The sequence below is a fragment of the Saimiri boliviensis genome, chromosome 13, assembly GCF_048565385.1.
Source record: "Saimiri boliviensis isolate mSaiBol1 chromosome 13, mSaiBol1.pri, whole genome shotgun sequence".
Taxonomy (NCBI): Eukaryota; Metazoa; Chordata; class Mammalia; order Primates; family Cebidae; genus Saimiri; species Saimiri boliviensis.
Window position 1 is genome coordinate 43,630,142 of NC_133461.1, and position 19,658 is coordinate 43,649,799.

General features: G+C 37.4%; 1 protein-coding gene across 20 annotated transcripts in view; it reads right to left on the bottom strand.

The window, feature by feature from the left end:
• The window catches only part of DTNA (dystrobrevin alpha), a 373,295-nt gene extending 356,289 nt beyond the window's left edge, over positions 1-17,006 (bottom strand). For 17 of the 20 annotated variants that reach the window (XM_039463796.2, XM_039463794.2, XM_074383596.1 and 14 more), the window contains exon 1: positions 16,917-17,006. The gene's annotated coding sequence lies outside the window, so the exon portion shown is untranslated. Of the gene's footprint in view, positions 1-16,419; positions 16,486-16,916 lie in introns of those variants that run through there. The other 3 variants (XM_074383584.1, XM_074383590.1, XM_074383588.1) reach the window with 3 other exon arrangements.
• Between the last annotated feature and the right edge of the window lie 2,652 nt (positions 17,007-19,658).

A 19,658-nucleotide genomic window follows, 5' to 3' on the forward strand; every position in this document is an offset into this window, starting at 1 on the left:
ACTTCCTAAAGGGTATTTTGCAGCATTAGCAAAAATTTTTATTTTGTATATACTCTTATGGTAAACATTTTTACAGTGTTTGGGTTAAAAGGAGGAGGCAGAATTTATCTGCATTTGGAAAAAGTATCACCTGACACATTGTGTGTTTATAAATAGCAACAAACACAGTAGGAGAAAATCTGGACCACTACCCACGGAAGACACAGCGTGCACTTCCTATCGAAACATTTTGGTAGCGATTTAATTACCACATTTAAAAAATGTCAACCAAGTAATGATTATAAGAAAGAAGACATCTGATGAGGATTGCCATGGCTAAGGGCCTTCATTTTAGAAAGGATGACTCTATGTAAGAGGAAACACCTGCTGCATCATTTAAAAATCTGTTCTTAAAGGAATGGCTCCTCCAACCTGCCCAAATGGTATTATTGGACAAACATTGTATAATGAAGGTTTGGAAAAAATTTATCCCCAAAACATTGCAGAGTCACAATCATTTAAACGCCCAAGCAAAATGAGTAAATGATAAATAGTATCAAATTGAATGCTTAAATGAAACAGAAGAAATAAAAAGGGTCTAAGACAATTGGTGATGAGGAACAGTGAAAGGATAGAAAACAATATTTTTCTAAATGCAGAATATGTGTCATTTTAAATGAAGAGCAGATTTCCTCAGCTTACACAGAACATCTTCAAAAAAAGTGTATATAGGGTGTATGTAATTGAAACATATGATTTACAGAAACTAAAACATTCAGCTTAAAAGTTCTACATAGTAAAATGCAACGCCTAATCCAAAAGCTGAAATATTATTTATCAGAAGAGGTGGATACTATGTGAATATCTATTATGCCCTCTCAGTTTTAGTGAATTGCTAGCTGAAAGTATAAAATTATATAAAATGCTGTCCTTAAAATACAGTAAAACTGAACCATATTTAGGACTGGAAGCCACAGACTACTTCTCAAAGCTGCATCTATTTGTATTTTAGTACCATCATAAAACATTTTAAAACCTTTTAACCTTTTACTTCCTGTTGATTTTGTCTTACCCTATCCTGGGGTTTGGAACTATACCTCAATTATAAAGTATCTATACAGAAATGCAGCTTTTCTTTCCTCAGGGCAGCCTTGTAGCCAAGATTCCCGTTAATCCCACATGACCCCAGAGAAAAATGCCAGCCTACAGTAAACAGTGAATCCCCCATGGTGGAGCTGATGTGGTAATGACAATGATTAATCTGGACATCCGCATATGCATCTGTCTCTAACAATATGGTGTGACAAGATCTCCTAAAATGCATCTTCTTCAAATAATGCAGAGACACCCCCACTCTCGCCTCCAAATGCCTTCATGATGGGTGTCATCTCTAGAAAAGAACATAAAAACAGCTACAAAACCCATTAATGTATGACTTGGCAACTGGGAGGAACAAAGGGAGGGAAGTGCAGGCCTGGCTCATTCTCTTGATGTCAACCACAAAATCAGACATGGAGTAGATCTGGGTTAAGGATAGAAAATAACTATATAATCATTAATATGAACTAACCAAGGAGACAGTTTTAGGTAATGCATTTTTAATTTCCTTACTATGTTTACCTGAAAACATATTTATAATATAAGCACACAAAATGTTAAATACAATAAATACATTTTCCAGAAACCGAAACTGATGAGTCAAGGGTCACTGACAGCATAAATTTAGCATATTTTGCAGAGGTTGGAGGGGTTACTCTAGTGCAGTGGTTCCCAAGTTTAGTGTGTATCACAATCCCCTGGAGAGCTGGCTACAAGACAGATTGTGGGATCTATCCCCATAGTTTGTGATTCAGTAGGTCTAGGATAGAGATTTAAAATTTGCGTTAACAAAGAGTTCCAAGGTTGTGCTGATGCTGCTGAGGCCAACACTTTGAGAACAATTGCTCTAGTTTAGTGAGAGTTTCAAGGTTGGCTACAATGTCAATAACTTGATTTGACTTTTGCATGCATTTCCCTAGACTGTTGTTCTTTGTGATCTCCTACGTTTCACCTCTCATTTCTCAGCATATTGGTTTCAAGCAGAGAATTCTTAGCTCCATCTTTTGTACTTAACCTACCAAACAGTGATCAAACAACTTGACAAATCAATACATTTATTTTTAATGCATAATTTTTACATCAAAAGAAATTAATAAGAATGCTTTCTAAGAGGTTCTCCTCAGTTAGAATTTAAATATGGATTTTGTGTTCACTATTTCTTAGTTTAGGAACATTTTCCCATGCACTTACTGGTCCAAAACTGCATTTCAGGTGGATGATATTCTTGGAAATAAAGAGCATTTAGTGAGAGTAGAGCAAGAGCTGGGATGGTGTGAACTGCCAGGAAAGACACCTATGAGAGTGAAGGAAATCTCCAACTATGCCACGGCCTACAGTAATGGCTTTTCAGGAGGGGAGAGAGCATTGATTTGTGGGAGTAAGAGTACCTGCCTGTGGTCCATGAATCCCACACTGAGGGACTGTATTGTGAACCCATCTATGCACCATCACCTGAGGACTCACTTATGCCAGTGATGTGTCAGGTGTTGATTATCTAGAAGCAGATCAGCAGTAACCCTCTGAGATTTATCCTCTGAGAAACAATGCGGAGTGATATTTTTTCAGTTTATGCTTGCATCAAATGTACGGATTGGGCTGTTGCTTCTGTGAAGATGGGAAAAAAAAGCACTTTTCCCTACTCTTCTTACTAAGTACAACTAAAACCCCTGTATTTTATACACAAAATAAACAAACAAAGGCACTGAAAGCTGGAGAAAAGCAGTCAGATCAGCCAGGGGACCTCCGAGTTCAAGGAATGACATGATAGTGAATTCCCTGGAATTGTGTGTTGCCTCACATATCCAATACTTGGGGCTAAAGAAGCTGGAAACCTAGGAATGCTATCAGACACAACTTTGAAAAGTGTGCCAACAAAACCATACTCTCTCCGGCATAAGGAACAGGAAAGGAGTAGCAGAGCTAGATTTAAAAAAAAATTAGGCAATAACTGCTCTATTATAGCCACAGAAGACAGAAAAAATTGTGGCCCCACCACACCTACAGCAACACAAGCTGTTTAGGAGACCTACACTTCCACACTTGCCAAGCTGTAACAAGACGCCCCAACTTCTCCCATCCCCACTGTGATGATGTCATAAGAGGCCAAGTAAAAAGCTAGGACTTTCATTTTCACCAGTGGTAATAAAGACCCCCCCAGTCCTTAGCTCCACTATATTGTCAATAGTAACTATAAAAAGATCCTGGAGTTCCACACTTACCTTGCAGTACTGAGTCTCCTTTTTCCTTCTCTGCTGGGATGGTGTCACAGGTGGCTTAATGGTGAGTCAGGACTGTCACTAAGGCCTGGAGGTCATTAGGACACCTCTTCTGTCCCCCCATAGTGTGTCAGTGGAGAGACCACATGGAGAACAACAGAAAACAGGCACTTCTACCCTTGATAGCTGAAGTATCAGTGAAGATCTCGTGAGAAGCCTGGATTCCCACTTTATCCCACAGTAATGTAAAGTCTCCTCAGGTGTCAAGGGAGACTGAGTGAGGAACCTAACTAGGAATCCCCACCTGGAATGAATGCTCATTGAGGTGATATTAGTGGAACCTGGCTAAATCCAGAAAGTTCAAATAAGATTCAGAGTCTCTATAACATATAAGAAAATGGCCAAGTTTGAATTGAAAATCATTCATCATACCAAGAACCAGGAAGATCTCAAACTGAACGAAGATGATAGTCAACAGATGCCACAAACAAGATCCCAGAGATGTTAGAATTATCTGACAAAGTTTTTAAAGCATTCATTACAATATTTCATTGAATGATTATAAACATGCTTGAAACAAATGAAAAAGCAGAAAGCTTTGACCAAGAAACAGACCATATGAGGAAAAAGTAAGTATAAATTTTAGGTTGAAAAATAAAACTAAAATATAAAAATAAATGGGTGGGTTCAATAGCAGAATGGGAATGTCAGAAACGAATCTGGAAGCTACAAGACAGTAAAATAGAAATCATTCAGTTTGAGTAACAGAGAGAAAACAGATTAGAGAATAAAAAAAGAGAGAGCCTCAGAAACGTGTGTGTGGTAAGCTGAATAATGGCTCCAATCCCTGGAAGCTGTGAATGGAAAAAGAGATTTGGTAGATATGGTATTACAGCTCTTCAGATAGGGATAGTGGCCTGCATTACCCAGGTGGGTCCTAAATGTAATCATGGTGTCCTTAAAAGAGGGAGTCAGAGAGCAGAGGTAAATCTGGCTACAGAAAAGTAAGTAGGAGATTTGAAGATAAAGAAAGAAATTGGAGTGATCCAAGGAAGGAATTGTAAGTCAAAGAATACAGATGCCTCTAGAAGCTAGAGAAAGCAAAGAAACAGACTGTTCCTTAGAACCTCCAGAAGGAAGCGGCCTTGCTAACACCTTCACATTAGCCCTATGAAACTGATTTTCACTTCTGGTCTTCAGAACCACAAATGTGCACTTTTGTAAGGCATGGACTGTATGGTAATTTGTTACAGCAGCCATAGGAAATCAATACACTGCATGAAAATAACAAAATGTCTAACATTCATGTCTTGGAGACCTAAAGGAAAGGAAAAATTGGGTAAGGCTGAAAAAGTGTTAAAAAAAAAATGGCTGAAGACTTCCCAAATTTGACAGAAGACATAGACCTACAGATTTAAATGCCTGAGTAAATCTGAATGCCAAAAACTCTCAAATATATCCATGCCAAGACACATCATAGTCACATTTATGAAAATTAAAGACAAAAAAGTTTTGTAAACGGCAAGAGAAAAACAGCACTTCATCAAAGGAGAAAATCCATTAGAATGACAGCAGATCGTCTCAAGAACACACAGAGTCCAAAGGAAGTAACACAACATTTTTCAGTTGCTTTAAGAAAAGGCCTGTTGGGGTTTTCCCTCTGGAATCCCCTTCCACACTCTTCGTGGCAGTCTTTCTCTTCTCCTTTCCTTCTCTTTTCTCTACCTAAATAAAATCACCTTTCTGCAATAACAACAACAACAACAACAACAACAACAACAACAAAGTAAAGGCCTGTCAACCTAGAACCTAATATCCCGGAAAAATCTTTCAGAAAGAAAAAAAAAAATCAAGACATTCTCAGCTAAAGGAAAACAAAAATATTTTGTCACCAGCAAATCTGACCTGCTCACAAAGTATGGCTAGAGAAAGTTCTTAAAACAAAAAGGAAACAATAAAAGAAGAAACGTTAGAACATCAAGAAAAAAGAACATGGTAAGCAAAAAATATGAATGAATGCAATAGACCTTCCTTCTTTTCTTGTTGAAGCAAAAATTATAACATTGTCTAATGTGGTTCCAAATGTATTTAGAGGAAATATTTAAGACAATTATAAGTGAAGGTTGTAATGGGAGGTAAGATTTCTATACTTCATTCAAATTGATAAAATTACAACAGCAGTCGCCAGTTATAAATTATGTGTATATGATGGAACACTCATTGTGATCATTAAAAAAAATCTCTATATAAAATGATACACTTAAAAACACTATACACATAAAAGTGGAACTCTATAAATGCTCAAGTAAATAACAGGTTGGTAGGAGAAAAACTTGAAACCCAAAATAGAGATAACAAAAAAAAAAAAAAATGGCAGATTAGCACTAAAGCACTGTATCAATATTTACAGTAAATGTAAATGGTTTAAATATACCAATTAAAAGATAGATATTAGCAGAGTGGCTTAAAAATATGGCCAACTATATTTTGTATACAAGGAACTCAAATAAAATATAAAATATAGGCCAGTGTAAAGTACAAGAATGAAAAAAGTCATACGCAAACACCCATTAAAGGAAAAATGAGTGTCTATATTAATATCAGACAAAGTAGACTTCAGAACAAATAAATCTACCAGATACAGAGAGGGTCATTATGTAATAATAATAGAGTCAATACACCAAGAGGACATAACAATTCTAAATATGTATGCACCAAATAATAGAACTGTAATAACATATGTAAAACCAAAGTGGTAGGTGAAGGGAGAAACAGACAAATTCACAATTATAATTGGAGACGTCATATATTTTTTTATTAATAGGAAAACTAGACAGAAAATCAGGAAAGATATATCAGAAATTTACAGTAATATCAACCAACATGACTTAATCAGCATTTATAGAACACTCTGCCGCAAAACAGCCAAATACACATTCTTTTCAAGTGCTCATGAAACATATACCAGGTTACAGCACGTTTTGGGACATAAAATGACCTCAACAAATAAAAAGAATTGAAATCATATGGCATGTATTCTCTGAATACAATAGAATCAAACTAAAAGTCAATAATGGAAAGAAAGCAGAAAAAAACCTTCAAACTGAATTAGAAATTGAATACTGTAATTCCAAATAATCAGTAGGTCAAAGAGGAAATCTCAAGAAAAATTTAAAAATACATTCAACTAAATTAAAATGAAATACAATATACAAAATGTATATGATACAGTGATAGCAGAACTGAGAGGGAAATCTATAGCACTAAATGCATACATTAGAAAAGAGGGCTGGGCGCGGTGGCTCACGCCTGTAATCCTAGCACTTTGGGAGGCCGAGGTGGGTGGATCACGAGGTCAAGACATCGAAACCATCCTGGTTAACGTGATGAAACCCCATCTCTACTAAAAATACAAAAAATTAGCTGGGCATGGTGGCATGTGCCTGTAATCCCAGCTACTCACAAGGCTGAGGCAGGAGAATTGCCTGAACCCAGGAGGCGGAGGTTGCGGTGAGCCGAGATCGTGCCATTGCACTCCAGCCTGGGTAACAAGAGCGAGACTCTGCCTCAAAAAAAAAAAAAAAAAGAAAAGAGGAAAAATCTCCAACCAATAATCTTAGCTGCTTGTCAAGAACATAGAAAAAGATATTCTCTTTCTTCAAGAAAAATAGGAGAAAATAATTATAAGAGCAGAAATTCATGAAATGGAGAACAGAAAAACAATAGAGAAATATTAATGAAACAATGTGTTATTTTAAAAGACAAATAAAATTTACAAACCTTTAGCAAAATTGACAGAAAAGAAGAGAGAAGAAAAAATTAGTAATGTCAGGAATGAAACATGGGATAGCACTAACGACTATGAAGACATCCAAAGAAAAATACAAAATATCAGGAGTAATTTTACACAAATAAATTTGACAACTTAGATGAAATGGAACAATTCCTCATTAACTTAAACTCTAGTAAATCACACAATATGAAACAGATCATGACTGTGTCACCCACAAATTCACATGTTGAAGTCCTAGCTCTCAGGACCTCAACATGTGACTCTATTAGAGAGAGAACTTTTGAAGAAAGTGATTAAGATTAAAGACAGCTTAAATTAAAATGTAGCTGCTAGAATGCATTTGGGATCGAATCCAATCTGACTGGTGTCCTTACAAAAAATGGAAATTTGGACACACAGAGTGACACCAAGGATGCTTGAGCACCAAGGAAAAGATCACACAGAAACATAGTAAGAACTCAGCTATTTGCAAGCCAAAACAGAGGTCTCAGAAGAAATGAAATATGCCAACACCTTGACCTTGGACTTCTAACCTCCAGAACTGTGAGAAAATAAATTTCTGTTGTTTAAGCCACCCAGTCTGTGATATTTTATGTCAGGCCTAGCACACTAATATAGATATTAATCAAATTGAATCCCATAACTAAAAACAAAAATGCCCTAAAGAAGAAATCTCCCAGCCCAGATGGTTTCACTGGAGAATTCTACCAAATGTTTAAAGAAAAATTAACACAAATCCTACGTAACCTCTTTCAGAAAATAGAAGAGGGAATACATCCCTATTCATTTTATAAAGCTAGTATTATCCTGATACTAATACCAAAAATGGCACCAAAACAGAAAACTACAAGCCAATATTCCTCATCAATATAGATGTAAAAATCTTTAACAAAATATTGGCAAATCAATTCAGTAATCCATACAAAGAATTAATCATACATAATAAATAAATGGAGTTGTTAGGATGCAATGATGGTTCAATAGTTAAAAATTGATCAGTGTACTCCACCATATCAAGAAGCTAAAGAAAAATCATATGATCACATTATTTGCTGAAGAAAAATATTTGACAAAAATAAAAAAAATACCTATATGTGATGTTTTTTAAAACTGAGGAAAAAATGGAAATCAAAATAAAATTATTCAATTTGATAAAGAATATTTACATAAAACTTACAGACAACATTATACTTAATGTAGAAAGACTGAATGCCTTCCATTGAAGATTAGCATCAAGGCAAAAATGCTTGCACTCTCTAATTTTATTCAATATAGTACCAGAAGTTCCAACCAGTGCAATAGGACAAGAAAAAGAAACAAAACACACATAGATTAAAAATAAATAAAATTGTCTCTGTTTTCAGATGATATGATGGTGGTCTACATAGCTAATCTGTTAATTGGCATGATTCAATATATCACATTGAATACATATATAAAAACATCACATTGTACTTCATTAATGTATACAATTATAATCCGTTAAAAAAAGATAGAACTGGATGGGCACTGTGGCTTACACCTGTAATCCCAGAACTTTAGGAAGCCTAGACAGGCAGATCACCTGAGGTCAGGAGTTCAAGACCAGCTTGGCCAACATGGTGAAACCCCCTCTATACCAAAAATACAAAAATTAGCTGGGTGTGGTGGCAGGCACCTGTAATACCAGCTACTCAGGATGCTGAGGCAGGAGAATTGCTTGAATCGGGGAGGTGGAGGTTGCAGTGAGCCTAGACCGTGCCACTGCACTCCAATTTGGGCAACAGGGCAAGACTCAGTCTCAAAAAAAAAAAGGGCCGGGCACGGTGGCTCAAGCCTGTAATCCCAGCACTTTGGGTGGCCGAGGCGGGTGGATCATGAGGTCAAGAGATCAAGACCATCCTGGTCAACATGGTGAAACCCCGTCTCTACTAAAAATACAAAAAAATCAGCTGGGCATGGTGGTGCATGCCTGTAATCCCAGCTACTCAGGAGGCTGAGGTAGGAGAATTGCCTGAATCCAGGAGGTGGAGGTTGCGGTGAGCCGAGATTGCGCCATTGCACTCCAGCCTGGGTAACAAGAGCAAAACTCTGTCTCAAAAAAAAAAAAAAAAAAAAAAAAAAGAGGTATATATATATATATATATATATATATATATATATATATATATTTACATAGAACTAATAAGTGAGTTCAGGAAATTCCCAGGATACTAGATCAACATAAAAATCAATTAAATGTTAATACATTTACACTTAATATCTCAACACTGAAATTAAAAATATATTATTATTTGAAATTACTTGAAAATTACTTACATGTAAGTCTAGTAATATATGTACTAGACTTATATATCCCAAAACTATAGATCACTGATAAAAGATATCAAAGAAGTTCTACATAAATGGAGAAACATGCCACATGTGTGGATTAAATATCAATTATCCTTAAACTGCTAAGCAGGTTTAACATAATTCCTATCAAAATCTCATTAAGATGTTTTTGTTAATATAGACAATATAATTATAAAATTTACATGAAAAGGCAAAGGAATTAGAATAACTAAAACAATTTTGAAAAAGAACAACAAAGTGGGAGGAATCAATCTATTATAATTTCAATAGTTATTTACATGTAAATCTATGCAATAGGTTTGCAAAGAATAAGAAACATCAAAATAAATCCAAACAAATATTCCCAATGCAAACCACATACCTTTTAAAGAACTATTACTGAGACTACATAAAGAATTCTCAAAACACAGCATTAAAAACTCCCAAACAATCCAAATAGAAAATGAAGAGACATTTCATCAAGAAAGATATTTAAATGGCAAATAGGTGCATGAAAACATGTTCACCATCATTAGTCTTAAGGAAATGCAAATTAAAATCACAATGAAATATTGCTACACACTTATCAGAATGGCTAAAATACAACAGAGTAATAACACCAAATGCTAGTGAAGATACAAGGAAACTTAATTTCTCATCCATGTTGATGAGAATGTAAAATGGCACATGCACCCTGGAAAAGTTTGTTAGTTTCTTATAAATGTAAACATGCAACCTCTGGGTATTTATCGCAAAGAAATTAATACTTAGTATACATTAATACAAAAATATTTACATGAATGTCTATAGTAGTTTTAGTTGTAGTAGCCAAAAAATTGGAAAAAAAAAAAACAGATTTCTTTCATAGAAAATTATGCTGAGTGCAAAAACCATCCCAAAAGTTCACATAATATATTATTACATTTATATAACATTCTTGCAATGACAAAATTGTAGAACTAGATAATATATTAATGATTGCAAGGGATTAAGGGGTTGGAGGTGGGTGGTGGTTAAAGCCAAGTTGGTGTGGCCATAGAAGAGCAACAGGAATTATCCTTCTGGTGCTGGAATTTGTTCACCACTGTATCAATGTCAACATCCTGCTTGTGATATTGTACTATCATTTTGCAAAAAGTTACCCCTGGGAAACCTGGGTAAAGGGACCACAGGATCTCTATATTACTCCTTACAACCAACTGCATATGCATCTCAAATTATCTCAAAATAAAATGTTTACTTAAAAATATTAATTGAACATACTCAAATTATGCAGATTATGTATGGCAATGCAAAATAAATGTATAGTATGATTTGTATGTTTGTATACGTTTTATAACAATGTGTGATAGCAGAAATTATCCTTTCGTCTATTTTGGGGTAGGTGACAAGAAAAGATACACACATAGCTGCTCTGATTTCTGTAGCATGTTGATACTATCAAATCTGTTCAGAAAACCATATTTGGTTGCTGTGGGCAGGTATTGGCACTGTGCTTGGCTTTCACTTGCTGTCAAATAGGCTACCATATGCATTCACTCAAAAATAAACCATTGCTTTTATTATTCCTTGACTAAATACAACTCTCACTGGAAAAGAGTGAGAGGATCAGTTGTTGATGAGTCTTTTGCATTGAGTAATAAATCATTTTTAGGTGATGAAGTTATTAAAGGTAACTAGCTCTAATTTTACATGGTAATCAGTAGGTGTTTTTACTAATGTTACTATTTTTCTCCACCTGGGCACCTCATAGGATTACCCTTCTCTTTTATCTTTAGGTAAGGCATGACCATATGACCTGATTTGGCCAATAACATATGAGTAGAAGTGGTAGAAGACCACTTAAAGTCTTCATGGTGAAAGAGTTTAAGAACTAGTGGTGATTCACCATGTTCCCATGTGCCATAGTGAAAGATGAAGATGTTCTGGAGATTGGGTCTCTGAGTGAGGATGATACAGAATAGAGTCTTTCACTGGCCAATGTGGGAGTATAGCATCATCAAGAAATACATGTTTCTTCTTTTCAGTCACTGAAATTTTGGAGTTGTTATTATAGCATAACCTAAACTATTATAACTGACTGATACATTTATATTTACATTAAACACGCAAAACTCTGCAATAGGACACTGCACTATGACATTAAATTAGAAACTCCAGTTAATTAAATTAGAAACTCCAGTTAATTCATTGATGTACTCAATGGCATCCTCCACTCTAACTCATACACACTAGAAAAAGTAAAAAAAAAAATCAAGTCTTACATATCTTTTTTATGGTATAAATCAGAGCAATAGTTTACAAGTCATTCCATAATATCAAGTTTTAAATAAAGCTAAGCATACAGAGAAATGATGTATCACCTTCTTCATAGGAGTACATGAGTCACAGAAAATAAATGCACTGCCTTGAGCAATTTCAACAGCTTCAAAGAAGATGTGCACACATTTGTATATTTACTATATATAAATTGTGGTTCACAATATATGAATTGTAATTCATGGTCAATATTGCTACTAATCATATCACTACATATTACTCATCATTTTCAGGGAGAAATAACATTGACTAACATTTATCATTAGACACTGTGCAAAGATCTTTTTACGCATTATCATACTTAACCAATCAGTATTCACTTTGCTAGTGGAAAGTGCCACATGACTCAGCTTAAGATCATTTGAATAAAATTAAAATTACTAAAGCTTTCCCCATAATTTTAATCATAACAATTGCTTTATGTTGAAAGACACCAATATAAAAATTAACAGCGTCTTTTTAATTTTACCAAGATAATTCAACAGGTGATTTTATTTTACACTTTATATCCTCTTTTCCGTACATGACCTCTGCCTCCTGAGTTCAAGCAATTTTCCTCCCTCAGCCTCCGGAATAGCTGGTACTACAGGTGTATGCCACCATGCCCAGCTAATTTTCGTATTTTTAGTAGGTGGGGTAGGGGGTGGGTTTCACTATGTTGGCCAGACTGGTCTCAAAGTCTTGACCTCAGGTGATCCACCCGCCTCAGCCTCTCAAAGTGCTGGGATTACAGGCATGAGCCACCTTGGCCTTAAAATTCTTACATTAATTAATTATCAAAAAACCTTTAGCTGTTAAAGATAGTTTCCTGATCATTTGAAATGCTAATATAGGTACTCTTGTACTTTTGATTTTAAAAATTTTAATAGTTTGAAATGTTGCTCAATTTACCACTTTTGAACTAAAAAATACACAATATAGTGAAACATTTCTCATAATCTGTTAGTCATTTGGTTTTGTCTAGGCATTAATATACCTTCATGTTTTCTATATTTTTCACCTATAAAATATGGGGCAAAAAGTATTCATATAAAGGAAGGTCTATTTTTCCAATACTTTTTAAAGAAAAAATAATTGAAACATGAGATTAGGAGGTATTACGATTTTCAACAGCAATGGAAATTTAATGCAGCCGTACGTTTCTGAGCCAGATGTTATACATCAATAGTTAATAGCATGAATTAAGGAATCAGAGCGCTTTGCTTTAAAGACCATCTCTAACTATGCGACAGTGGTCAGGGTCATTTTCCTCCTTGTGTTTCAGTTTTTCCTTCTATAAAATGGAGATAATGACTTGCAAACCTCACATGGCTTTTGTGAAGAATACATCATTTAATTTATATATAGACCACAGAATGATGCTCAGTACACAGTATGTGTTCAATAAATTGAGTCACTATTATATTTGCTTGAACTCGTTAATATGAATTTCCCCAGCATCTTCAACATTGGATATCATCTCCATTACTATGGAACCTCTTCTCTTCTTTTTGGTAGTTCAGACAATATCAGGGACTGTGTGATAAATCAATTAAAGTTCTATTTTGAGACATCCTGGCACTTTGAGAACAACGACAACAACAACAACAACAACAACAACAACAACAACAAACCATCCCAAACTGAAAGTCTGAAAGTAGTTGCCAAGGAAAATAAATAAAATAACTATGTTACATTAAACCTAAATAACTCTTTGCAAATAGGCAAGTAACCACATAAAAGTAGCACATGCTCCATGTGCTTTAAAAAAAAAAGTACTGATAGTTTTGTAAACCTCCCCTTGTCCATGGGTGGATAATGAGGGGAAATATATATCTTCTAGTGAACAGAGAAGTAAAGAGATAACCAGAGTGACACACATCTCTGATTCAGAACATAATTCAGAAAATTAACATGCAAACATTTAGGAAAATATTACTGTGCTTAGTAAACACCTTCTCACATGTCATTCCTCCACAAATATGTGACTTTTCAGGCATCTTGTTCTGACCTCCATGTCTAGTCCATAATCCTTCAATACATACTCTCATATAACTCCTTCTTTCATTCAGGTAATTTACCTCAACTTGCACGTAATCATTTATTGGCATAATTATTTTATTAAAGCTTGTTCCCTGTGCAGTCAGAGCTCACAGATCTTTCTGCTCACTATTGAACCCCACTTCTGCACCCTACACCTGGAAAAGAGAGGCTCTGTAGAAGCAGAGACAGTATAATTCTTTCAAACTAGAGGTGTCGGACTTTAAAGGAAAAGGTCATGTCAAAAGTACCAAGTGAGATAAAAGTAGCAAGCTGTCTCTAAAATAAGTAACAAGCTAGAAAACTGGAACACTGAGTTAAGAAAGGCTATATGTATGTATCACAGAATTTATGTTTTAATAACAATCAACACTACATATAAATAGACTTGGAAAAATCAAATTCAATTTCAGTATCAAAAACACTTGTGCCTGATGGCATACAACCACTCTGACCACAGGACCGCACTCTAGCATCCCAAAATAAAGATGTAGCCATAATTCTGAGTGTGTGTGTGTGTGTGTGTGTGTGTGTGTGTGTGTGTGTGTGTTGTGGGGAGAGGTTGGTTAACCACTGAGGAGCCAAATATTTTTTCTCATATCCACAGATCATGTTTCTGTGCCATTTAGTTGGATTCTAGTCTCTTTTTACTTACAATGTTAAGTGTGAGTTTGAAATTATATATATATTGAATTTAATTAAAGTGAAAGATGAGAATTAAAGGAAATCTATGAATGTCAAAATAATTTTGAAACTCGTTATGTGAAGAAGCAATTAAAATTTACTTGAAAAAAAAAAAACAGATGAAGACTTAAGAGAGACATCTGCCCAATAAAATGAATACTGTGAAAGCTCAATGATAAGCTCAAATGAAGAGCAATTCTCTAAATATGTGAGAGTAATTCTCTAAGTAAGTTGGAACTCGCCCCATTGAGACCTTTCTTCACATCATCGTTCATTTAAAGCAAGTGGAGATTTTTAAAGTATTTCAACTTAGAACTAATGAGAAAATTTGATTTCAGTCGTCATTGCTACACAATTCTGTATAAAGTACATACAATTGGCTAAATGACATGACAGACTCGAATGCCCTTAAAATACAGCTTGCTTTTAATCACTGATAGTCGAAAGAGAATTGCATAATTCTTTAAAAACTGCCCAACTTTCGTCAGAGTGACTGGATTAAATATAATTAAACTTGCTCAAAAATCTGCAAGATGGTGTTCTAAAGTAAACGAGGGCCATGATTTGAACAAAGAATAGACAAATAACCTAGGAAATTTAAAATTAAGTGCAAACAAACATATAGCTTTAACCATCTGCTATAATAATTTACTTTGCTGATACATCTTAACCGTTGAAAATCTCAACTTTGCTGTGAAATGCAACTTTAATTATTGAAGGATACTTGGTTAATTATGGTGAAAAGAAACTACTCAAATGTCATTTACCATAATTTTAGAATTGAAAGTTAGACTAAGAGAAAAATGTAGAAAAAGAGTTAATTGATCTGAACATGCAGCACATAGCTGTAAAGCTCACCCTTCATAGAAAGATGTGGTCAATACACAAGACTTTAGGTACAACGAGTCGATTAGGAGCGCACGAAAAGTCCAACTAGATTCTGATACTTAATAAATGTACGACCTTGGGTAAGTTATTTTACCTCTCTGTGCCTGGATTTTCTCACCTGCAAAAGTTGTTTAATAACATTACCTATCCCTTTGGTTTTGTAAGAATTAAGAGAGTGAATAAATCTAAACCATATAGAACCGTGGAACATGTGGCAAGCACTTTTTCCCTAAAGTTTCTACCTTTGGAATAAGCAAAAGAAAAAAAAACCTATTTTTTTAAAAGAGATCAATAACTGTGTACACTTCAACAATACAAGTTCAAAAGGAAACACAAATACTTGAAATGCCAAGTGATAATGACAGATAACAGGAAAACATAAACATCAACTCAAAAGAATTTTTTTAGACTAAGAATGAACCTAAAACATAGTAAGCTTCACTGCTAGTGTACATCCAATATTTGCACCCCCACCCCCACCCCGCCATCCCCCACCGCCAAGTTCTACAGTTACTTCCCCAAAGCCATACCCCAAGGCTGCCAAACAGCAAAGTTTTACCATCAAGTCGCAGGAGAGGTACCACTGAGTCCTAGCCCTGCTGTCGCCACCCCTCTTCTCTCTTTGGCTTTGGTCTTTTGACAGACACCTCTCTCCACCTCCCACTCCGGATACCAGAACGAACCTCCCGCCCGCCCTCTGTCCAGCAGAAAACTTCCAGGTGGGCAACAGGCTATAAAAGCCAAAGACACTCACCCCCGTGCCCACCTGCCCCCGCCGCCCCCGTCCCCGGAGCCAGGAGCCCACTCCCACTCAGGCATCCGCCCGGGCACCGCAGTGCATCGCAACACGCCAGGACGCCGCTGGCTGCAAGGGAACCCCTCGCGGATGTTCCGGTCAATACCCTAAAGACTGCTCCCCGACGTGAGTGTCATCCCTAATGGAGGCAGACGCGCCACCTCCCACCAGCTCAGCCCGCGAGGATGACCAAGAGGACAGCGACCGCAACAGAAACCATTCAACCCGCGACGCGAGGGAGCCGGCTGCCATCGCCACCCCGGGAGCGGCGCCGCGGCGGCAGCGGGGCCTTCGCGGCGGCGGCGGCGATTTACCTGCGCAGCCCCGCGCCCCCAGGCCGGACATCCTGCAGCAGCCGCTACCGCCGCCCCGCGGGCCCGAGGCGCCGCCCGCCGCCCGGGGAGGCGCCGCGCCGCAGTCCTGGCTGCGGCGCCCGGCACATGCTTCGCGCTAGCCGCGGCCGGCGCCGGCGCACAGGTGGGAACCCCGCGAGGGGGCGTTGAGGCGAATCCCTGCCCCCGCCGGCGCTCTCCGCCCGCTTCCACTCTTGACTTTGCTGGGTGCGCGGCGCCTGCCCTTGCTCCGGCGCCGAGCCTCCTCTGCCCGCGCCCCGGCGCCGTGGGCGGCTGCGGTCCCTGCGCAGCCGGGGCTGCGCGTCATGTGCACCTCCCGCCCCGCCGCATCGGGCGGCCGGGGGCAGCGCGCGGCAGCTCGGCCTCGCGCCCACTCCTCGCCCGGTACACGGACCCCCTACACCCCCACGCCCTCCCCCACTCCAGAGCTGTCAAGGAAGAAAACGCCGTGCACACACCTTGGAATGGACGGGCGCTCCAGTCACCGAGTCGCCAAACTCTTAGAAGGTGTCCATTGGTCTGCAGAGAGGTTTGAGCCTGGAGTAGGAGCCGCTTTCTTATTATTTAATAATGTTGGAAGTGCCGGGTCCGCTGCCAGAGTTGTGGGTCATGTGGGCACAGCAGAGGCTGGCTGCTGCCAGTACCAGGGTTTCCTGAGGATCCTGAAACTATGATCTCATCCTCCTCATCCGCCTCCCCCGCCCCTCTCTCCGCGGGCGCGCACGCACAGCACACACACACACACACACACACACACTCACTCACACTGAATGCACTATCCTCCTTCCTGGAACGAAATATTCCTCTAGAGAAATAGTGGGCACGCTCGTCATTGAAAAAAAAAAAAATCTTTCCAGATAGAGATTTGTCTCTTCCAAAGCTTGATTTATGTGCTTTGTTTATTTCCTACAGTTTTCCCTCACACGTGCAGGAGGTAGGAACAGAGCCTCAGAATTAAAATTAAAAATAATTATTCTCTATGTTGACCCAGATTTTGGTCAGAACCCAAGAACTCAAAACAGTACAATTTCAATTTAAAACAGAGGCAAAATATACCAGTCTTGAATATAGAATATTCTTAGATGTATGCAGTGGGTTTCTTTCCCAAGCTGCAAACATTCCCCAAACATTACCTCATTTATTTGCAGAGCATCTTTGCAGAGGAGGTGGATGAAAAGGCAAATAATATTGTCACTTCAGAGACGCAGAGGCATAAGTAAGATAACATGACCTATCCAAGTACACATAATAAGTCAATATCTCACTATAAATATTAATTGCACAGCTACTCACAGGTTGCTTATTCACTGTAATCGATTTCCAGATACTTGGGTTACTGAAAATACATTCTTGATTATTTTTAAGTTACGAATTAAAATTGAAAATTATTTTATCTTACTATATGTGTGTCTTGATATAATTTTCTCTTGTATTATGTTTTCAGTTCCACGTTTTCATATAATTTTCGTTCTTTTGGGGGGAATGTGTTGTGTGTATGCACACATTTATATCCAGTTGCATTGTTTAAATCCTTAAATCATAATTTCAAGCATTTTTAGCCCATGTTTTTGAAGTAGTCACCAATTTCATAATGATTTGACTGTGCCATTCAAACCCTTTTCACCTGGTGTATATTAAGAGCTACACTACATTTTGAAGGATACAGAGAAGTTTAATACCAGTACCTGTCTTCTAAGTTTACATCTAGTTGTAGAGACAAGATACATATACTAAATGACTGCAGATTAAAACCTTTGTTATTTTGGTGCTGTGAGTTATCACAAAGAAAGTAAAGATACACTTGTTTTCTTTTTACTTAATTTTTGTTCTATGTTAAAATCATTTCATTTGCCTCTGTGCCCTGTATTTCAGTCTGCCATTTACCCTCCTACCTTTTGAAGGGCCAAGGTAGTTATGTCTAGCCTTGCTCTTCTCTTACACTTGCACCATACGCACATAAATAGTAAATGGGGATTGTTTTATATTGCAAAAGTTCTCAGAAAGAACACTCTTGGGGAGCTTCTCTTCAGGTGTAGATAAGAAACTCCAGCAGCTTTCTAATAACCGAAAAAGAAGAGAAATTGTGTGAGAGAAAGACTGATCAGAGAAAAGGCAGAAGAGAAAGCAGTCAAGAGAGGGAAGAGAGGAGGGGGAATGAAGTTACAAGATAAGAAAGTAGAGAAGGAAACGAAAGGAGAAGAAAAAGAGGATCAACTTTCATGTGAAAGCTAAGATTTTCCAAATTTTGCTGCATGGAAAATTTAGGAAATTGTAGACTTTCTTATTGTGAGCAAACCAACGACACCAGGTGTCAGTTCTGCAGAGGATGTGCTGACTGATCTCATTTTTTTTAAAAAAGTAAAAGACCCACTGGAAGAAATAAGTAGACTGACCTATCAGTATAATGTAATAGTAAACATGATGATGAGATGAAATAGCCATGGTATGTACATTTTTAAGAAGAAACTAACACTGAAATTCAGGGAGACAGACGGGAAAGCAAAGGCACTGGTATATTAAAGTAGGTAATGAAGAGAAAGGCTTGCAATATTTAAAGAACAAAATAATGATAATATATTTTAAAGCACTTTCAGATTTTTCCTGATCTTTTCATACATTTTTATGGAGTCTAAGAATAATCAGAAGTAGGCACCTTTATGGACTTCTTTTTTTTTTTTTTTTTTTTTTTTTTAAAGACAGAGTCTCACTCTGTTGCCTAGGCTAGAGTGCAGTGGAACGATCTCAGCTCACTGCAACCTCCATCTCCCAGGTTCAAGTGATTCTCTGCCTCAGCCGTCTGAGTAGGTGAGATTACAGGCACGTGCCATAACGCCTGGCTAATTTTTGTATTTTTAGTAGAGACAGGGTTTCACCCTTTGGTCTGGCTGATCTCGAACTCCTGACCTTGTGATTTGCCTGACTCAGCCTCCCAAAGTGCTGGGATTACAGGCGTGAGCCCCCACGCCCAGCCGGGACTTCATTTTTTTAGAGTGTGATAATTCTCCCTAATTTTCTATAATACACATTGAATGAAGAAGTATTGAAAATTTTCACTCATTGTTTTGAAACTATTATTTATAGTTTCTGATCTGTCAACTCTAGATGTTGCTCAGTATATCTTCTTCCAATACTTCTCCTAAACAATAGGTCTAGATGGATTTCTGGGCATAGATCATAACAGTGATTTATAATCCTGGATT